This window comes from Anas acuta, chromosome 20 (genome assembly GCF_963932015.1).
Source record: "Anas acuta chromosome 20, bAnaAcu1.1, whole genome shotgun sequence".
NCBI classification, from domain to species: Eukaryota; Metazoa; Chordata; class Aves; order Anseriformes; family Anatidae; genus Anas; species Anas acuta.
This window is the reverse complement of record NC_088998.1, coordinates 5281793-5301627: the sequence shown is the minus strand read 5'-3', so window position 1 is coordinate 5301627 and position 19835 is coordinate 5281793. Positions and strand designations below refer to the sequence as shown.

Below are 19835 nucleotides of genomic sequence, written 5' to 3'. Positions count from 1 at the left end.
CCTGCTCCCCACTTCCTGTTCAAATCCAAACAGATTCTCCACACAGAAAGACTTTTGAAATTCGCATATTTACTTCCCCCAAACAGCGAGAGTGTTACTGAGGAGTTTGTGGGAGAGTCAGTCCACATGTGTGTTGTCCTGCTGGAGTTTAAAAAAGATGAAGCCTTCTATTCATCGGAGATGAAAAAAGTAGATGCAAGAGGGGAGGATATAAAGCCAGGGAGATTAGGGCTCTGGAGCTCTCTGCTCTGGCCTCGTGCCATCGGCAGAATTTGGCCCATTTTTGCAATTAGATTATATGACAGTAGAGAATCATTATGGCTAACGCAGTACAGCGTGTACAAGGGTGTGAAAGCTGTTCCTGCCAGCAATAGTTAAAATTAGTAAAGGAGTTGTTTCAGAAGTATCATAGGTTGTGGTTTTGTTCCCCCCATACGGACTCAATGCAGCAAGAGGGGACAGATGCACGCGCCCGGCCTTCATCACAAGTGCCCCACCGAGAGGCAGCTGGTACCTGCAGCAGCCACGTCCTGCTCCCACTGCAGTGATGGGGCGAGCTCCCCGTGCTGAGAAATTGGTTGGAACTGAACCGGGATACAGAGGAAGGTGAAAATACCAGAGAAAACACAAATCCAACATTTCATAACACCGCTGTTTTTAAGAGTCAGCTTCTTCCGAGGTCACCTCACTATCAAAGTTTGAGTAACAGCAACCATTAGCCGCAGACAGAGCAGGGTAACGTGCAGGCACCAGGGTGGATAAGAGACAGACAGCGAGAGATACAGCCTTCTGGGATGTGGTCCCAGCTCTGTCATTTACCCTGTTTTCAATTTATCTTTTCCAAGGCAAGGCCAAAAACATACGCAGCTCGGCAAGCTATAGCCTATATGCCATGGCATGCCAGTAATCTCCCTGAAGGCTACTTAAGTGTTTCCAATTTTTCAGGCTTTCAAATATATCACAAGAAAAGTGGTTGGTGCAGGAGGAACCTACTCAGTTCTTTCAGACCTTTACATGCACCACGTAGAATGATCTGCCAGGCATGCACACTTGCAGGACACGCAGCAGTTTAGGACCTCCATTTCCACATTGCTAGAACCAGCACGATCCAAGGAGAAGACCCTGAGCAGGTACAACACACCCAACACTAAGCTGGTTGCTGTTCGTATCTACTTTGACCAGGAACACTTCACTGATGGCTTTAGAAATTCTCCTTCGACCAGAGCAGTCCAGGTTATTGAACTCAAGTACACTGCAAGCTCATTTATTTGGGCAGGTGACTGGAAGCGGCCAGACTTAATCCTTATTTTAAAAGGATTTAAGATGGGGGGAGTTTTGAATATGTCAACAGAACCTCTTTAAAGAGTGGTTTGTTTAAAACAGGGCTGTTTTAATTAAAAGGTGGCAGGCAAAGGAAAACAAAACAGAAAAGAAAATCCATAAGAAATTTTCCTAATGAAAAAGTTCGTTCACATTAAGAGTTGTGTGACCTTTCCTTCTGAAGGAACATCAGAAATTGCTGAACAAAGCCCAGAGCACGCGATATCTCATGGGAAGCTGTAATCAGCTATTCAGGGTCCCTCTGCTGCTCACCAGGCAACATTCCCAGGCACGAGGCATCCCGCACGCTGCTGCTGCGAGGGGCTCCCCCGACACGGGGACCAGGACAGGAGCACACCAGGGAGCGGTGGACGCGAGCGAGGCAGCCTGCCGATGAGCAGCAGGAACATAATGCAAAGCATCACGTGGAAGAACTGGAATATTCCGATCTGGGATTTTGCCTAAAAAAAAAAATCCCATTGGGATGGGGGACGTTTTCCAACCAGCTCTTGTTTTTAGTTTATTTGTCAAGGATAGCTATAGCCCACTCCAATTTGTTTTGCGTACATAACAAAAATTAGAATTGCATCAGATCTTGGCTGCACGAGGTTGATGCGGAGTAGCTGCATGCCGAGTAGCTGCTTGACACCATGCTGGGAGAGCTGCCTCCCACCCCCTTACTGCAGCGCTGCAACCAGCTCGCCACTTGGCCTGAACTAATTCCAGTTGCACACCACGCAGCTGGTGGAAGGTTGGGGGGAGCACTGTGACCACTGAGCTTGGCTCTCATCTCACCACAGCTCCGCAGAGAGGCCACATCCAGCCCCATGACTGCTGGATTTCTGGTGGTACTTCTCTACCTCCCCTTCCCCAGGTTGCAGAGGAAGCTTCCTTGGCACCTGGAGAGCAGCCCAACCTTCCTCGGTAGGAAGGCCCACAGAATTACAGAAAGCCAAAACCTGTTGTCATTTACCCTGAAAGACCTTTCTTCTGCAAAGTCCTCAGTGTTAGGGTCTACCTCAGAAGGTGCTGAGCACTGAAGTTAGATTGGAAATCCTGTTTGCAGCACAGATTTCATTATGAAGATCTATAATCATAGTACCTCAATACTTACCATGGCACACGCTGTGCCCCGGCATGTGCAGAGGGAAATAGCACACTGAATTTGAACTGCTGCAACTGAGGATGAGTTTTCAGTTCATAATGGGAACCCACTGCAACGAGAGAGAAAACTCCAGCACTGGCTAGTGCTTCGAGAGGATCAAAGGGCAGCAACATCCCAGCAGAGAGCACAGGAAGGGTAAATATCCATGTGCAGCAGAGCCAGGGATCATTGTTTAAAAGCACTCTACAGAACAGACAGAATGCTGAAACCTTCAGAAGTCACCCCCTCTCTTTTTTTTTAAGGAAGGAAGGAACATCTGTGGGAAGTATTTATGAGATATATAATGCACCTCGCATATTACCCTAAGGGCCATCTTTAGAGTGGAAAATAAAGCTTCCATACGAGGAGTTTGTTAACATCGCAGCAGGAATCAGATGCAAACACAAAAGCTTGCTTGTTCTGTAATGACTTGCTGAGATAAGTGTCCCTTATCAGCAGTACTGTTTTCTTTTGGAAAGGAAGGGACTCTGTGTGTACAAGCAGGGGATGGAAGTCAATGAAAACAGAAGGCTGGAGAGGTCTGAATGGGTATTTTGTACTGTAATTCTAGCTTGGGGCTGCTTTTTTGGGTGTGGAAATATCAAACACTGACCTCCCACTGACGGTCCTTGGCAGTGGGATAAGTCACTCATTTATTTTTGCTCAGCCACAAAGCTGCTGTGTAACATGGCAAGGTCCTCGCGGAGCTACAGTGCCCCGATACATCTCCCAGGCAAACAGCACGCACCCAGCCCTCGCATGCCCCTGCCCAAAATATCCCCGGGCTCATGCCCACAGCCAGGTGATCCCCACAGCCCTCAGGCAGCTCTTTCACTTGGGGAAGAAAAGAGGAATTGTGCAGGAGAAGGTTGGCGTGGGAGAGGTGGAAGGATGCCTTAGGCATCCTCTGTTATGGCCAAGAAGGCCCTCGCTAATAGGGACCGGGGGCGGTGATGTCCTCCTGCTTCTGACCTGGAAACACCAAAATAAGCCAGGTTGAAGTGAGCCATGTGAAAGCACCACACACACAGGAGAAGCTAGGTGTGCAGGAATTTTCCTCTATACAAAGGAATAGATATATCATTCTTCTAAACACAAAGGGAAAAAAAAGGAAAAGGTGAAGGAAAAACAGGGTTTGCAGAGAGATGGCCATCTCCGATCTCAGATTTCTCAACAGGAAGGCAGCTGTGGGCTCCTCGGGGTCTTGGCTCAGGCCTCCCGGTGTCCACAAGGAGTTTTATCTTGGTCTTGGGGCTGCTTTAACAGCAGGGAATGCTCTGTTATGGGCTGACGATACATTAATGAAGTGAGAACCTATAGGGAAATGCTGAGCTCTTCTCTTGAGCAAAGCACTCGGAAATTAACATATGGCATCAAGATTTGGGATAATTAAGGCAGAACCACAACCACAGGGAATTCTAGAGAAGTCCCATCAGAACAGAAATAGTCTCAGCATCTCTCTGCTCTCAGGGGTGTGCTTCAGAGCTCTCTGCTCCATTGGGGGCTCAGCCAGAGGACCTGCACAGCTGTCCCAAACCATCCCAGCACCTGCAGGCAGGCCCCAGATGCTGACATCCAGAGGTCCCCAGCCTTTCATCGCAGGGCAAGTTTGGGATGTGCTGTACCAGCCCATCTGAGGTCTCCCCTCCTGCTGCATTAACTTGCCTCCTGGTAATCTTACTGGCAGATCTGAACATAACACAGAGCTGTGCCACAGTCTGCAGGGAAAAGCATGGGATCCATCAGCAGGGTACATCAGTGATCCTGTGTCAACAGCCCGTGGCACACGATGCAGAAAGTCACTTGTTCCCAAGCACGTCATCGCTCCTACAAGGCACTAGCTGTGCTCGGTCACACGTTGTTCCATCAGACAGAGGGAGGCTGAAAAGTCTGGATTAAATAAAAGCAAAACAGCTCTGATAACCATCAATGTATCAGTTAACACTGCATTTCCCCACTGGCTTCACGTAAACAGAGGGGACGGAGCACAAGACTGGAGGGAACTTGCAGCATTGCACTGCCAGATGACAGACACCAGCTTACTGAACACACGGCTGTGCCATCAGGTCTCACGGCCAAGTCAACGTGGACAAGTGGCCAAGAAATCACAGCTCAAACTTGCCTTTCATATTTAAGGCTACCCAGCTCAGCCACACTCTGCCTCCAGAGCAGTCAGGGCTGGAACATCCTCTGAGCAATCCTCAGGACACGATATTTTTTTTTTTTTTTTGACCTATGCCAAGTACCACTGAGAATCCAGTCTGATGCTGCAACACATCTCTGCTCCTCCACTGCTAACCAGCCACTAATACCTACACAGACTCTGTTCCATAAACAAGTCTGAAACTAGACAGGGGGATCAAGGGATTTTGTAGGATTTGCATGCTGCAGCCAAGGAATGCTCCGATACCATCCACCGGAGACAAAAAATTAAAAAGACAGGTTGAGGAAATGACAGCCCCCAGGAAGGCACCCACGTGCAAAGGAACAGCTGGAACTCAAAGCGACTGTCACCTTTGAACATGTTTTCTTCTGACATGGATTCAGTATTTCTGAATCCAGAAGCTGTGGAAAGGCAATCCTGAAAGAAATGGGTTTTAATAAGCAAAGGCCAACTCCCTGAGATGGAGGTCCTCCTGCTCAAGACGACGCAGCCTCCATCAATGGACTGGCAAGCAGGGAAAGGGAGCAATCAAGAACCCCGACCCCATCCAGGACAGCCAGTCGGCCTCCCGCAGGGAGCAGCGACGTGCTAAAGCAGAGGCAGGAGGTGGGAGGAAGCTTTCAGACAAGCCATCGGGCCCTGCTGAGCAGTCAGCAAAACATTATGGGTCCATACTGTTCTGGGCATCTCATTTAATTGCATTTTATGGGCAAGTTTGTGGAATTTGGTGGATAAGTGCTGCCTGTGGGAGCAAGGGGGCTGACAGGAGGTTTTCTGTTGGCCGGCTGGCATGCAGCGAGATGGCTTGTTGAGGTCTTCTGGCTACAAACCAGGAGCAACAAGAAACGCAGGCTTTTTGGTGCAAACTCCCTCGCTTTGGTGTGACTTTGATGAAGAAAAATAAGGCTTTGCAGAGCGGAGGTGACAGGGTCTGTTTGTGCACTCTGGGATGGGCAGTGGAGGAGCTGGAGGGAGATGTACAGGTATGATAAATACAGAGGCAGGAAAACACATCACTACCTTGGCTGGAAACCAGCAAGGGCATCTCTGCCTGTGCCATCAGCACAGTGGAATTTGAGGCCCAGGGCACAAGAGACGCATGGGAACAAGCAAGCTCCTCTGTCTCCACGTAGCTGGCATCTGCTTGGAGAGCTCCCAAGGCTGAAACAGTTCATCCGTATTAAAATAAACTCCCTGCGCTTACCTGGCTTGCCCCAGCTCTGCAAAGCAAGGCTTGGGGGGGACTTGAGGAGTTTGCTTAGTGTTTGACACTGCAAAGAGACACTCCAGCAGATGTACATGGCACTAGCTTTTGCGCACAATATCTTAGTAAGCACAGCACAACATTTATGTTTCGCAGCCAGCTCTTGAGGAGCAGCCAGCCCACGCTATCTCAGGTAAAGGCACAAGGCTCCTGAAGCTGCAGGCTTCTGAAGAAAGCTCAAGCATCCCTAGATGCTTGCAGGAACAGCATGAGAATCTGCATCACCATGAAGCTGACTGCAAGCGGGCCTTTGACAACACTGCGGTGCCAGAACGACACCTCTCCTCATGCTGTTAAATAGACGTGAAAATAAATGGTAATATCTAGTGAGAAGACAGGCAAACCACCAGCACGCCTCTTTCCCAAGCTCTACCAGAACAGTTGGTTACACACAAGACCATAACTCAAAAAGAGAAAGTCATCAGGGGAAAGATTTTACTGCTCAGAGAAATCCATCACCTTGCGTTCAACACCCTTGCTCCCCTCTAAGACTACACGGGTATATTTGGAAATGCTCAGAGGTGCAACTAAAACATGAATATTTCCTTGTGGTGCTCACCTGAAAGCCACCTAGCTCAGGAAAAATGCAGAAAGCCTCTTTGCAATCAGAAGAAACATTTCAACCCATAGCCATTTATTGGAACTGAGCAAAGGCAAGCTCAAACTGAAATTTCATTTCCCAACTATCACAGCGATACCTAGATTTACACCCGAAAGAAGCCGACGCTACAGGACTCTGCAAGCCGCTGACATTGCACAGACCGACTTGTCTCAGCAGATACGCATCGATCACGTTGTTCTCTTGGAAAGGAGCAGCGCAGAGCCACTTCGTCACAACCTGGAAGGATCTGGAGAGGTTCCCAAGCAGCAGGTGCAGGGAATTACATCCTGGGCCGCGCCAGCAGCCTGCTAGAGAAGGAGCAGCTGAAGACACCCCTGTCACTTTCCTGGCCAGGCACCGTGGTGAGCAGAAGCAGAGCAAGCTCCGGCTGCCAAATTATGGCAGCTCCTGTCCCAACGTCCCAATCAACAGCACAGAAGTTGAAAACCCTGCTCATCTTGGGATCTCCCATGAACTCTCCTCAACTTTGAATGCGGTACCTTCACTTTTATCTCCCCTCCTATTTCTTAGGGGTTTCTGGGGACCTCCTGGCAAAGCCAACAAAGCCCCATTTTCCTTCAGAACAAGGCTGGGACGGTCATCTGCAGGAGCAGGATCTGGCAGGTTTTTTCCTTCCTGCAATCATGTGGTGGACTGCTCCCAAACATATTCACCTGTTTTTTTAGGGAATCACACAGGGTTTGGTTTTGATCTAGGAGGGGTTCCTTCAGGATCAAGCTGAAATTCATCTTCCAGCACACTTGAAAACCTCCCACCTTGCTGTTACCTGCAACTTCTACATGACTGTCCTACACTATCATCCAGATCATTAAGGCATCCGAACACCAGGACAAAACACCACTGCACTACTCCTGATCTCCTTGGAATCCGGGAAGTTCTTCATACCTGCAATTTGCCCATGTTCTCCAAATTAGTAATTTGGAAGAAATAAACTACAGATATGAACCATGTCACATTGCAGCCCACACCACATTTTCCTAGCTTGTTCACAACATCAAGTAACAAGACATCAGAAACCTTATCTACAAGGTCACTGCTCCTACCCACCCACGGGCCCCCTCCCCACGTTACTGAAGCAGACTTGCTTGCTTTAGCAGGCTGTGTTTTTGACAAGGCCTTGGTATCCCCTAGGCAGCCACAAGCTGCTCCTTTAACCCAGAAACCAGAGATAAGCTACTCTGCCCTGCAGTTCCTATTTTCCTCCCCCGTTATTCAGAGCCAAGTACTAGGTTTGCCCTTTCAGTTTTGTGTAACCTCAGCCATCCTCAGCAGCTCTTGAAAGGAGCCAAGAACAAACCGGTGCTCAAAAATCTCTTTGGCACTACTCTGGGCACTTCAGGATTAATTTCATCCCAGCCAGTTACTTAAAGATCTCTATCGTGAGCCCACACCATCAGTGGCCATACAGCATTAACCGAAATAGCGAACTGCAACCATGCGGTATGACAGACAAGCTGAGGTTGTGAAATGCTCTGGCAACTTTCACCATCAGTTTCCCTCCAGGAAAGGCAGGAGGCAGAGGAAAGCTTGGTCTTACCACGGTTTTGCCCTGCTGCTGTTTTTTCAGACATGCACCTATTCATTTCATCTAGTTTCCACTTTTTGTGTGCTTCTTTGAGTCTCGGGGCACTGAGCAGCTCCCAGTTCAGCTGAGCTCATCACTTCTTATACTCCTGATGTTTCCTTTGCATTGAGACAATTTGCATTTATGCCCTTCATAAGCAAGTCTTTAACATATTACTGCTTCTGATCAGCTGATTGCTAACAACAAAAAACGAGCGTTCTGGGAGGTATGTGAGGATACTGGAGGCCACGTGTTCCCACCTCCAGGCAGCATGTAACTTGTGCTTTCCATCAGAGGTTGCTGCTATAGAATCCCCTTTTACCCAGCCTAAACCTAAGCAGTATCCCTACTCCCAATGGGAAGAAGGAGGCCAGCCTCCCTTTGCCGTGTGAAGTGTGCTATTTGTGGCCAGGGAGGAGCAGCCAGGACATGCCATACATACAGCCCACGTATCCCACTCAATCTGCAGCCATTCACACGGAAACAGCCTCGCTGCACACATCTTCCTCGTGCAGCTTGGGCCATGGAGATCCTCTGGAGCCCTGGAGAACCACCATGAGGCCACGCCGTGCACAACGCTGCACATGCACTGTGTAGCCTCCCATCCTCACTGCCTTTATGGTTTCTCCTCCAGCTGTGTTCTTTAAAGCCAGGTGCCCACCTAACGGGCTCCTCCAGTGCTTCTTTTTTTCCACCACACACCCAACCCCGTGCTGGATGCAGCCAGCTCTACAGGGCTGGGCGTTTTCGGCTGGGTCCGCACGCACCTGGGCACAGGCCAGCACTACTCCCACACTTTCCTCCAGGCCATCATCTCACTCCTGCAATAAGGCTCAGTGCAAACCTCTTGTGAACAGACGAGCCGTTCATAACCACCTCCACTTCGCCTTAGTACCCTCCTGCCTTGTGGAACGCATCAAGCAGTTTTAGGCTCCTCCAGTGCTACTGATTTCCCACCGATGTCCTGCGGTGTAGGCACAGCCCTGAACCCAGCCTAATTACAGTTAAAATTTTCCTTCATCTCTCTCCCTCCTGTCCCCAGAAAGCCTCCCCCACACTCCTCGATTGCTGTGACCCCCACCTCCCAGCTCTGCTGCCAAAGCCAGACCACGGTTGCAACTCCTTCCCTGCTCCCCGGCTAGACCCCAGCATAATAACTGCATGGGCTTTGCTGCTCCGAGACCACGGCCCCTTGCATGTCCCCAACCTACTGAAATCCTGCTTCAGGTCCCAGATCTGCTCACAGCCCGGCTCCTGCAGCAGCCCAGCCTCTGGCCTCGGCAGACGGACTCACTCCAGCACATATCTGCCCAGAACAGTGCTATGGAGATCTCTTCTTGATCCCTTTGCTTTTCCCCTGTGTGATTCCTCCTCCCACATTTATCTTCTGCTTCTCTTTTCTCTACTGCATCAAAGCAAAGCCACTTCCGTGCACTTCCAAGGACACTTCAGAGCCCCCAACACAAACAACAGCAAAGCACATCCCTCTCCTCCCTCCAACCTTTTGCAGCTCCTTCCTGTGATATCTCAAAGACCCTGAAAGCAGCCAGGCTGCTGGTGTGCCAAGGCCATCACTTCTCCCAAACCCTGCAGTTTGCAGCTCTGTTCCTGGGGCTACTACACTCCATTCGCCCCAACCAGCATCGCAGCCCAGTGACAAGGGTGACAGAGGCTCAGGGACACCCACTCCAGGCCCCATCTAAGCCAGAGCCCTCTGCGTGGCAGTAACACAGCCAATGAATTACAATTTAGGAAGACTTGTGCATCTGAACAAACCCAGATTTCTTCCATCTTCCTCGTAAAAGAAAAATTCATCCGATGCAACTTCTTTATGAGGCCAGATTTTACAGACCCTCCAGCTCTCGTTATGGAAAATAAGTGGAAACTCCTGGCAGTGGATTATATTTTTTTGTTGTTTTTTTCTTTCTTAATAATATATATGAGAAAAGCGTATATTATACTCTGCCTACATAGACCTTGCCAATAAAATTTGCTGATGCTTGCAAAACTATGGGACAGTTGTCCAAATGCCTGCCACTTGCTAGTCGTAGACAGTCATGAATTGTCCTTCTTGCTGACAAGTTAATGTTGCATCATAAACTGCCCATATGAAGTTTTGTTGCTATAACACATGACTGAATTCAATATGTCAGAAAAATGATTAATTGCCCCTGAGATTTGGATCTTTAAAAATAACAAATTCAAAAGCCTGATGTTCTTTATTCTGATGCTGGTAGGATTTACATCATGGTTAATAAATAACAGTCTTCCTTCAGAAATTAGGTCATTAGATTATTCTATTTGCAAACATAAAAATGCAATCAGATGGAACTAGTAATGTCTAGGATACACAGACTAGACAACAGTGACATCTCGAATGCTTGGGGGGATTATTGCGAGGAAGTCTCGGTCTGACTTTCAAGCGTCTGCAACTTTCGATGCTACAGTGTTCCGGGCAATACGGAAAAATAAAAAAGGTCCTTCAGAACAGAGTCTCAGAACCTGGCAAGTTGTATTTTAGGATATCCCAAAACTTTGGGCAGCCCCTCAGAATAGAAAACTCATCACCAGCTTAGATGCTGTTTCACTGTGCCTGTCAGTAACACCAACCTGCTCAAGCCATCTCTGTCAGGCAGTTTTACGCCTGGCTGCCAAAGGGATCAGTCCACAGAGCACTTGAGATCAGAGCAGCAAGAGGTTCCTCCGTCCCGTCTGCCACGTGAGTTATCATTACTATAAATATGCTCTGATCTCACCTGTTCTCCACGCTTTTTGCTGCTGTCCCTTCAGCTGTGATCCACAATGATGCCCCAGGCAGAAAAAGCACTATGCTGAGCGCTCCGCCCTGCAGCCAGAGAGACCAGCCTCTCTCCGCTCCAAAGAAAATCTTATTTCCTGGACTTTAAAGCTTCAATTAGCACAAGAATCTGTGTTCCTGTGTGGGCAGACCTCCTAGCAGCTGAGGGCCCAGACTCCCCACGTGGCAGATGCCCTGGGGCCATTTCCACCACCTGTGGGCACACGCCAGGAGGTGGCACGGAGCATCGATGGGACCTCTGCACATGAGAGCAGCACACGGTGCCTCCCCAACGCCACGCTGCTCTGGGTTTGCACTCAGCCAAAAGGCTTTGCCAGCACAGAGATCTCATGCACCAAAATGCCAAGAAATGGGTTATTTGCCAGGATCATGCCACAAATGCTTTGATGGCACTCTTGCTTCAAGGACTCACCACTTGCTCCTGCCTGCGAGGCCCCATTCATCCCAGCTCATCACCAGGTCATCTCCTCCTTCTGCTTCTCGGCCAGCATGGCCACACAGCACCTTCACAAAACCCACCCTCCCTCTGCCCTCCCCCAAAACAGACTCCCACCTTAACGTGATTACAAACCTGCCCACCCCAAAGCCCTTGCACTTCCCCAGTGCACCCAGGGGCACCTGGCCTCCCCCCAGCAGTGCTCCCCAGTGAGTCCACGGGTGGGATGCTCCTGCTGAGATGCCCTGGCAAAGCTGGAGATGGGGATAAAGGGGCCATTTTCCCCTTCCTGAGCCATTTCTGACCATTTGTTCGCACGCCCGGAGCAGCCTTCCCACAGCCTGCACCCACAGGCAGCCTGGGAAGAGCCACTGTTGCCAGGAGGCGCACAGAAGAAGTAAAAGCTAATTATAAGTGATGGCTGGCTTGACAGCAAGGACTTTTAATACAAGCACCACACACAAGTGCCAACACACCGAGCTGAATCCCTTTCTCATCAGCCCTTTGTGCACTGCCGACTGTCCAAGGGAGCTCATCCAAGCTCGTGCAGCCCCGGTCCAACAGAGCCTGACCTCGGGTCTGCCTCGCTCCACAGGATCGGTGGGGAGCAGATGCAAATAAAGTCAACTGAGATATCACCAGCTGATTAAAGCAGTATGTTCTGTCTCAGTTACATCTTTCAGAAATCCTGGCAGCGCAGGAAGACTCGATAGTTCCCCAGTGCTGGAGGATGCCTTGGCCATCTGGAAGAGACGAGGTGTTTTTTGCCAATAGCACACTTACTCCTGAGAGCAGCGGTGAGATTTGGCACACAAGCGCTATTGATTGAGTGGCTTTGTCATAATATAGATCCAGGCCCAGATGTGGGGGAAAAAATAAAATAAAAGACTCCTGGGACCAGTGTGAGAGCTCATCCCCTGCCAGGAGCATGGAGCATCCCGGGGGACAGAGGGCAGTGGCATTTGGGGCTCCCCATCACTGCTGCTCCAGGCACAGGGCTCTTTCTTATTTCTCTTTAACACATCTCTCCTCTTCCCCGTGAGCAGGGGAAGGTTGGTAAATAGGCCCTGAGCTAGCACTGAAGCACAAGCCTGGCCTGTACAGGGTTGTTTTTTTAGAAAAGCTCTCCACTGAGGCTTTTCTGTTCCCTCCAGTCTCTGCACCAGGACCCCAAGCTTTGGCCAAGCCTCTGCTCCTAACACTTTTTTGTTTTCTTAAATGGACTGAGAAGTTCTTTCATAAAGTTCACGTGGGGAAAACACATTTGTCCCAGGGTCCGGGCGGGTTTTCAGCTCAGCCCCTCACTCACGCCAGCAGCAAGCCCATCTCATGACAATGCCCAGGCAAAGACACACACAAAAACCCCTTTCTGTGAAGTTTTCTGCATGCACAGGGCTGCTAGGAATTAAAGCAGTTCTCTCACTGTCAGGAGTCAGCCACAAGACACTCCCTCTACTGACTGCAGAGAGCCTTCGCCAGCCTGGTGCAGACAGTCTCGGGAGCACAAAGGATTCAGGACATTTCCCCCATAACCTTTCAGGTCTGCTGGACTCCTTAGTGTGAATATAAGTATCTGGTTCTGTGGGAGCCCCAGAGTTTTCCCGGTCTTCTCTGTTGAAGGCAATGCTTAAAAACAGATGTAAGCACTTCTGTACCAGAGCAAGGTTTCAACTTTGGTTGTTCTACATTATAACTAATCAGATTTTTTTTTTTTCCCCAAGTTCTTCTGCTCAAGGACCTTAATACACCGCATAGTCTTAGACGTGTGAGACATCCTCACACCATCAGGTGAGCACCATCTATTCACACCAAAGACTCTAGGGGAAAAAAAAACAAAAAACAAACACAGCAGAAGTGAGCAAGAACTGGAATGAGAGCTCAGAACTCCCCTGAAGGTCTCCTCCAGACCCAGGGCTAGGTGTGCCTCCCTTTCCCAGGGTTTGGCGTTTGTGCAGACAGAAGAACAGTGCAGAAGCAAAACAGCTCCACCCTGCTCAAACTCATCTTGACACTCAGGCTGTGTCCTGGGCATCAAGACTTAAAACTGGTTCCTCTTCTTGGGTCCAACTGAACACAGAAGCACCCTCAAAACCCAAAACATCCACGTCCTGTGGTTATTCCAGCCCAACAAACCAGCAGGAGACAACTTGGGAAATCTAGGAGCTGCCAGACACCGCAGACACTGGTGCACTGCTGTGAAGGAGCTCGACAATTCAGAGATTTTAAAGCACATATAGATAATCTATTTTCATCTTGGATGAGCACACTGACCTCCTTCTATTTCATTTACCCTGTGCACTAGACCTGGAAGAGGTATTATCCATAACACACAGACCTCTTCTGAGCCCTTCTCAGCACTTGACCACAGGTCCCACCCAGTGTCACCGCTCCTTCCTGCACCTCCCCGTTTCCTTGAATGCTTTTGAAGAATAAGCTCTCACTGCTGGTAAAGGAAGGCACAGTAAAGTCTAGACAAACTCAACAACACTTGTTTTATGGGGCAACACATCCTGAGGCAACACACACAGGTTCCAAGGCTAACTCTGACCCTGCCACGTGGACCTTAGTGGCCAACATCTCCATCTGACACACTAGATTCCCACCAGGAGCTGGGACAGGAGCAAGAAGATGAACAAACACCTGGATGAAGAACTATTTTCCATGAAATAAAATAAAGCCGGTAAAAATGAATTTTCCTTCCTGGCAGCCCAGTGACAGGCACCTCCCAGGATGCACAAAACATCAGCATGGGATGGGGACAGGTTTTCCAGCAGCCCACGTCAGGAGGAATGGGGCATGGAGGTGATGGAGAGAGTTCAGTGCCCCAGGGGAGCTGCAGCACAGGGCTCCAGAAGCTGACCTTGCAGCCAGCCCCACTGGGGAGGGACTTTAACTCTGTGTGTAACAGCTACCAAAAGCAGTGGGGTGAGGATTTGTTAATTTTCGGGTTTTCCCTCCTGTATGGAGTAGTGTGGGACCACAGGAACCAGAAGCAGAGCTCACTGCAGAGGTGGAGCCTGCCTGAAAACTGGCACGACGCTTCCCTGGGCTGAAAGATTTTGGTTTTCACATGCTCCGTTTTTCCAGCCCGAAAAGATGAAATTTTCCACAGAAGCAGATGCTTTTCTTGAAAGATTTCTTTGAGTAGAAATGCCAAATTCTCCATCAGGAAACTGTTCTGATGGAAGCATTTTCAACAAGCCCTGTTCGAGATCTATTTCAGGACTGGCCTTCGCTGGCCTAAGTCAATTCTTTTAACTCATCGCGGCTTGTTTTTCCTGCTGTTACGTACTTCTAAATTCAGAGTGTCTCGGTTTTAATTGCGCTCCTGCCACCATTTAAACAAGCCCTTGTTCTGAGCCAGGGCTGCTCGGCCCAGCATGACCCAGGGCTGGGAGCAGCCAGCCCCAGAAAGCCCCTTCCTCATGCAAAGTGCTTTTTTCCAGCTCCCTCTCTGAAAATCCACCCATGTTAAACCAGCTCTAAGGCTCTTTTTGCTCACTCCACCCATTTCCAGACTGACACTTCCTCTGTCAGGAGGGTTTAAAACCATTGTCTGCTTCCACAGGGTCATTTCCCCTGGCACTGCCGGTGGTGAGCTGAGAATTGTGTCTTCAGTCCCAATTCCAGCTGAACTTGCTGCTGCAGTCATGCAGCATCCCTGTCCTTGGAGGCAGGAGGAGGATGCAGGGGGTGGTGTTTGTTTTTGCATGGCCTCGAGCAGCCCAAGAAGTTCCACCACATCCCCATGCCTGGCTCCAGCATTTGGCCACCCTTCCCAGAGAGGACTTTTACCAAATATCTGATTGCAACTCCCTTTGCTGCAGTGGGATCCAGGCCATGACCCCTTCTCACTGCTTTCTGCTCCCCATGCATGGACCAGAGCCATCGCAGCCTTTCTGCAAGGGGACGGGGTCACACAGCTGACCTCCAGCCTGTTGCTGCTCCAAGACACGCAGCAATGTAATGCTGACAAGTTCTGCTAGGAAACGCGTCTCATGCCTTTGGTTTCAGCCATTTTACTGCTTTTGGTGTTGACAGATAGTAATTAACAGCACAGGGCACAGTACAGCACGCTAACCCCGGGCTGACAGCAGCAGCCTCTGCATTGATCCACTCGATGCTGAAGCAGTCGGAGCAAATGGAGTCAATGCCAGACTGCTCCCATTGAGAAAGCCCCCTTGGATGGGCGCTGCTGCACGGACACCCACAAAACACAGCACCACTGGCAGGTCCTGCTCTGCACCTGGGAGGCGGTGGCTGCATTTTTAGGTTGGAAATGAGGAGACGTTTCTGCTCAAAAAGAGCAGTCAGGCATTGGAATGGGTTGCCCAGGAAGGTGGTGGAGTCACCGTCCCTGGGGATGTTCAAGGAAAGGTTGGACGTGATGCCTGGGGACAGGGTCTGGTGGTGACATGGGTGGTAGGGGGATGGGTGGACCAGGTGATCTTGGAGGGCTTTTCCGACCTTAATGATTCTTCGATTTTCCAGCATGTCATCCTTCCCCAGATCTACCAGCATCTCCTGGGCTTGAGCAGAGCATTCGTGGCCTCGGGTTGCCCTCTTGTGGCGCAGCTCAAGTGAGATATTGCAGCAGCATCCAACGATATTCAACATTTCCTGCAACCCCCCAGGAAGTGCAGATCTCTGCATCATGTGTTCAGACCTACTGACACGGATTTGTTCTTCTCTTACCTCCCTGCACGGCTTTGATGTAGCGTGCAGATCGGCAGCTGGGGTCTGCTGTGCTGAGCTGCACCCGCTCTGCAGCACAAACAACATCCTTCCACTCAATGCTGGTTTTCATCAAAACAATTAAAAAAATGTGTAAGACAACTGGATTTCCAATAACAAATCAAGCCAAAAAGCTATTTAAAAGTTTGTTTTTAAGAAAATACCAAAACAGCTGATGCTTTAGCCAGGAACTGAACCAAACGGTTATCCTTGTCCTTCCCCAAATAAGCCCTATGAAACGCTAGGTCCTTTCAAACCAAAAATGAAAGTTGTACCACAAAGAAAGGTTGCTTGTTCACACTTTCATCCTTTCTAATTACAAAGGCCCTTCACCTTTTATTGGGCTGAACCCTGTTAAAAACTGAAGTTTGTTTTTTTAACTAGAAATACTGTTTTCCTTGCTCAGCAGTACATACTTACTGGTGGGAGCTTGATAATATCAGTAGCAGTCAGGGCCCCCACGAGCTGTTATTCAGCCAGGTAGTTTGAGCCACAGCCCTTACAGAGGTGAGATAAATGCATTCCTACAGGGGGTGATGGGCACTGCCATGTCTCGTGCCTCCAAAGCCAAGCTCCTCGCCTCCTAGGCGATATAACACTGCAATGAGCGTGCTGGATCAAGTGCATCACCTCCAGTGTATAGGTGCTTCCCTGGGATGCTTTTCCCCAGCACTGGGCCGGTCCACACAGCTACTTTCGTACACTGCAGCACAATCTCAAGAGCTACCACACGGGGTTGGACCAAAGACATCTTTAATTCAGTGTCAAGCATCTGCTGTGAGCTCCTACCAACCCAACCAATAAACACGAGGTTAAAAACCAAGCAAAACAAAGCCACGAAGCCTGCAAATTCAGTTGCAGTCATGATTTAGTAAGAGATATTTGACAAACAAACAAAGGCTATGAGGGAAATGGCCAGGTAACTAATCCATTTCCCCTAGACTACACAGCCTCTAGGTTGGAGCAGGTTTCTCTTCATTTATCAAGCACCAGCTCAGCCCAGAGCCCAAAGGACAGAGATGCAAGGACTGGGTTGTATGGGAGGTAAGACCAGATGATTTAAGAGCTGCCTCCAGCCCTGAAATCTGCTAATAGACTTGGCATTTCAGAGAAACAACAGTTCTAGTAAAATCAATGGCAACACACTTTGATGAAAAGCTCGCTCCTAAGAGCCAATCTGTCTTTTTACCAGCACATCAGAAGCACAGCGAGCACTTCAAAAAACCATCAGTGCTCTGACTTTTCTTTAAGCTGGTCTCAAAGTGAGAAGCACATTTAAAAGCCTGAGATGCACAGGAGCCAGGAGTGCTCTGCTGCCATCTCCAGTGCACAGGGCAAAAAAACACACACAGAAGTCCAGTACGTGCCTTATCTGCTGGCACGTGCCACGTGAGTTTTGCAAATTAGAGAGACCTGCTGGCATTTGCTACAGGAGAAGATCGGTGCCTTATGCTGATGTCCCTCATCAGCATCTCTGTCACTGCTGGAGACTCTGCTCTCGTCACTTCTTGCTTTCCAGCTTGGGCACTGCCCTCTGCTCACACAGGGGGAGAGGTCACAGTGCTGATGTGCATGATGTGGTGACAAACTGGATGGTGGCAGGCAGTTATCCATGGAGAAAGAGGACATGCTCCCAGCAGCTCCTCTCTCACATAGACAGCACTGAACTCCCAGCAGGGGGACACAGGTGGCTTTTTTTCCCCTGATCTTCACCCATTAATCAACCAAACAAGACACCCCAATCAGTCAGGCACATGCTTAGGCCAGAGCTTCATGCTCCAGCTGGCCATCTCCTCCATCCTCCCCTCCCTCCAAGCAGACTGAGAGCCACAGGGATTTGAAATAAATCAAGGAAAAGCACAGCTCAGGCTACATCATGGGGGCACCCTGCAGTCACCAGTGCTACAGCACATCTGAGGGGCCAGCAAGGACAAGGAATTGGGGAAAGGAAGCTTGGGAATGCCCCAAGTTTGTATCTTCACCACCAGCCCAGTATCTATTTAAGTTGGTGCCCAACAGCTTATTCCACTGTTAGGATTTTTAAAGTTACAACAAACCGAGAAACTTGGCACATTAATGATATACAGGTCACAGAGTGGTAAAGAAAATAGAGAAGCCATCACTACCTTAAGTGGCACCAGCCCCCTCCACAGTGCCACTAAGCCTTGGAGCTAGGGAACAGGGATAGGCATCTCCATAAGGGAACAAGCCTCCTGAAACCCCGTAGGAAAACCTCCAGCCCACAGTCATTCCCCCACGCAAGGCTGTGTCCTGTGCCACCAGGGCACGTCACCCAGTCTCACCTTACCTGCCCACAGCTGAACACGCACCCATCCTCATGCCAGCAATCCCAAGGAGCCAACAGAAGGAGCTGAACCCCCCACAGCACCTCACTGGGACACACCTCACACCCCCAGTGCTCAGGAACAAGTGCCAAAGCCCACCTCCAGCTTCCCCCAGCTGGTGGCAATTCATCCCACATCAGAGCACACAGCTTTGTGACTCGGGGCACCTGTGTCATTCCCAGCACCATCTGCTCTCCCTCCTGGCTCCTAAAACACCCTTTTTATTTTTCTCTCAGGTGTCACTGCACCTTCTGTTGCACGAACATGGCCACTTGCACCCCCTGCATGGACCTGCATGGAGCACAGCACTGCTGTCCCTGCAGGAACCGCTCAGCCATGCTGTGAACAACCCAGCAGCTCATTTGTGATTAGCTCTTTGCACATCTAACACTTCCTTTCTGGGCTATCAGAGCAGCTTACAAGTGTAAAGGGCCCCAGGTGCTCCCCAGAGCTGCTGAGCAGCACAGCATGGTGCAGGCACCAGCCCTGACCCCAAAAACAGCTGCTGGGGCTGAGCCCTGGATCTTGGCCGCACCGCGTGTACCCTGAGATGTGGGCACGCCGCCTGCAGCTCCTCGTAGCAGTGGTTACACGCCAGCTCCTTGTGACAGCAATCCACCCACAGACTAGACAACAGCAGTAACCCCTTTCCTCCCCTCCGCTTTTTTTTTTTTTTTTTTTTTTTTTAACCAGATGTAAGCTTTACAGCCCATTCGAGCCACAAGTTAAGTGTTGAACAATATGACTGACCTGAGGATGTGGGCCACAGCAGTTTTCGTATGTGCTAATGAGGGCTGCAGCACCCTGATCCTGATCTTCTGGGTGCCACAGGGAGCTGCCTGTCTCTGCTGGGGAGCAGGTCACTGTTTCTTTGCAGCACTGTCCTCCTAAATAATAATCGATTCATAATTTTGCCAGAAGGACGTGCATCACAAGCGAGCCGTCAGAAAAACAAACATCCTGCCGCTCCCTACGTGGCTGCTGGGGACGGTGAGGATATCCTTCACGTGGTAGGGGCAGGAGAAGGCCCCACCGCATGGCTGAGGTCCCTCCATCACCCGGCCCGTGGCCCCGCTGCGTCCTGTCAGCAGCCCTGCCATGAGTGGGGCATGGGGCACGTCTCTGCTACGGCTGCCCCCCACCACCTCCTGCAGACAGAGAAGGCTGCGGGTCACCTCCCCTCATGGGGCAGGGGTGGACCTTACCCTGGGTCCCTTCACCATGTCTACAGGGGTCGAGGAAGCTTCCACAAGTGCCCACAGCTCGTGCCATGCCTAGCAGAGAGCCACAGGGTTTCACCCAACGCTGTTCTTCTGTAGCGCTTTCTGAGGGGAACCAGATGAGTTCACCATGGGGGATCCTGAAGCAGGACCTCTTCGTACACATGCACAGAGGGAGCGTGGGACAGGAGGCACCACCGCTGC

General features: G+C 50.1%; 1 long non-coding RNA gene across 2 annotated transcripts; it reads right to left on the bottom strand.

The window, feature by feature from the left end:
- Positions 1 to 3082: 3082 nt before the first annotated feature.
- On the bottom strand, positions 3083 to 18504 carry LOC137842783 (uncharacterized). Of its 2 annotated transcripts, none has more exons than XR_011089212.1 (3): positions 18375 to 18504; positions 16028 to 16128; positions 3083 to 4354 (listed from the first exon to the last, which is right to left on the bottom strand). It is a non-coding gene; the product is annotated as an uncharacterized lncRNA (long non-coding RNA). The 2 variants fall into 2 exon arrangements; XR_011089211.1 differs by lacking the exon at positions 3083 to 4354 and adding an exon at positions 11741 to 12075.
- Between the last annotated feature and the right edge of the window lie 1331 nt (positions 18505 to 19835).